Source organism: Ceratotherium simum, chromosome 9 (genome assembly GCF_057802395.1).
Source record: "Ceratotherium simum simum isolate JZ-2026a chromosome 9, ASM5780239v1, whole genome shotgun sequence".
Classification (NCBI taxonomy): domain Eukaryota; kingdom Metazoa; phylum Chordata; class Mammalia; order Perissodactyla; family Rhinocerotidae; genus Ceratotherium; species Ceratotherium simum.
In genome coordinates this window covers 15,986,384-15,988,734 of record NC_141908.1, presented here as the reverse complement: position 1 = coordinate 15,988,734, position 2,351 = coordinate 15,986,384, and the positions used below count along the sequence as shown (strand labels likewise).

General features: G+C 40.4%; 1 pseudogene; it reads left to right on the top strand.

Moving 5' to 3' along the window:
* The first annotated feature begins 598 nt into the window (after positions 1-598).
* LOC101388400 (small ribosomal subunit protein eS17 pseudogene) lies at positions 599-1,240 on the top strand (annotated as a pseudogene).
* The last annotated feature ends 1,111 nt before the right edge of the window (positions 1,241-2,351 follow it).

Sequence of the window (2,351 nt, the reverse complement as noted above, 5' to 3'; positions counted from 1 at the left end):
GCCAGAGTTGCCTCTTATTGGGCCAAAATGGCTGCACGTTTGTACCTGCGTCATCGGCTAATGGGTGAGTGCTTCCCTAAGAAGGCTGTGACCGGGTGGCTCTGCAGCTGAGGCACACCTTGAAGGAGCTGACTACTAGAGGCTGTCTACTGATCCCCGGGCAGTGCACGTCCATGTCCAATGCACTCTTCCTCAGCCACGTTGACTTCCTTAAATGAATCCAGCCCACTCTGCCTCAGGGCCTTTGCACTTGCAGGAATGCAATTCCACTAGATAATTTTCATATGTCTTGCTCCCTCATCTCCTTCAGGCCTCTGCTTCAATGTCACTTTATGAGTGAGATCTTCCTTCCCCAAGCATCCTATTAAAAATAAAAAACTTCCACTCCTTCCTTTACTTATCTCCATAGAATTTATTGGCATTTGATATACTATATATTTTATCCCTGACTTGTTATTGTCTGTTTTTGCAGGTAGAATGTAAGCCCCAAGAAGGCCTGTCACATAATAGGTGCTCAATAAATATTTACTTATCAAGCAAATGACAAAAGAAACTTTTGTTTATATGGGCTTGGATTGCAATGTATTTCCTCGTATTGATGGGATGTAAAAATAACCTTAGTCTTTTACCAGGGACTCGCCAACATGGGCTATGTTCGCACAAAACTGTGAGGAAGGTACTTCCGGTCGTCATTGAGAAGTACTTCATGCACCATGATTTCCACACCAACAAGCGCGTGTGCGAGGAGATAGCCGTCATTCCCAAGAAGAAGCTCTGCAACAAGATCGCAGGCTGTGTCACACACCTGATGAAGCAGATTCAGAGAGGCCCTGAGAGAGGTATCTCCATCAAGCTGAGGAGGAGGAGAGAGACAGGAGAGAGAATTATGTTCCTGAGGTCTCAGCCCTGGATCAGCAGATTATTGAAGTAGGTCCCGACACTAAGGAGAGGCCGCAACTCTTGGACTTGGGCAGTCTGTCCAACCTGCAGGTCACTCAGCCTACAGTTGGGATGGATTTCAAAACACCACGTGGAGCCGTTTGAATCTTTCTGCTGCGCTGTAATATTTTCAAGAAACCTTAGATGACAACACCACCAACAACAGCAAAAATAACCTTAATCTCATGGTATCAGTAAAACCTTTTGGAACCACATTTATTAAACAAAGTTTCTGGTCTTGATTCCATGAATTTAGATCTGATCAAATTTATAATTGATGATGTTTTGAAGTGTTTATATTTCTCTCTACAAAATAACAAGTGTCTGAGATAATAAATAATGTAGAATGGTAAGTTTTAAAGAGATTAATGTTGAAACTGTTAAAGAAAATAAGTGTTCTAGAAGTACTTATTTACATCTCCACCTTGATAGGTTGATTAAAAATTATTCCTTTCTATTAATTAAGGTAAATTTTCCATTTTTACTTGGTAAATGATCTGGGAAGCACTCTGTGGATCTTATTGATGTTACTGTCATTGCTGGAAAGAAATAGAACTGTATTTAAAAATCTTTAATTTATATTTTTCCTTAATCCAGACAAATCTTCCCACAATTAGTTCTTTTGTCTTTTTGTTGTTTAATTACTAAACTTACTGTTTCGTGGGGGAGGGGATGACTCCAACTGCAGAGTTAGGAATGGGCTGAGGACTGTTCGGTTTGATATTAAATGCTCTTGTTAATATTGTTGTTGGTTTTTCATTTTTTTTGGTTGTATTGGTTATAAACTGTGAAAAATAATCAGCAGCTTTAGTTAAAAATAACTTAAAGACTCCTTGCAACGTGCCTCTGATTCCCTCTCCCTTTGTGCTTTTCCCCTTATCATCTACATTCCTTTGTGCTGCTTTCTCCTTAAATTACCCAAAACATTTCGCTGTATAACCCAATCACTCTCCCAGGGAAAAATAAATCCAAATCCAAATCCAAGTTTTCGAAAACTGCCCCTCCGATGGTCACCTCTAGTTCTGATTGCCAAGGTGATTTGGCATCTCTTTTCTCGTTCCTTTTCTGTCTCTCTCCATTGGTAATCTTGGTGTTCCCAGCGTGACTTTTTCCAAGAACTTCACCAAGAAGATCTCTTAAATGTTAAGATCTCTTAAGATCTCCTAGTTGTTCCAATGCTAGCTACATATCCATAATTGAAAAGAAAAACAGAGACAATTTCAGAAGAACCCAGTGCTTTTCAACACTACTTCAAGGGACATAGAACATACGATGTCCACAATGGGGAGAGGAGAGACCCCCCACTGCATGCTGCCCGTGGCTCTGCAGAGCACAGCCATTGGGATAATTCTTATGATAACCTTGTTTGGTCTCAATCTGACAGTGATTTATGTATGTTTTTGCAAGTCTGA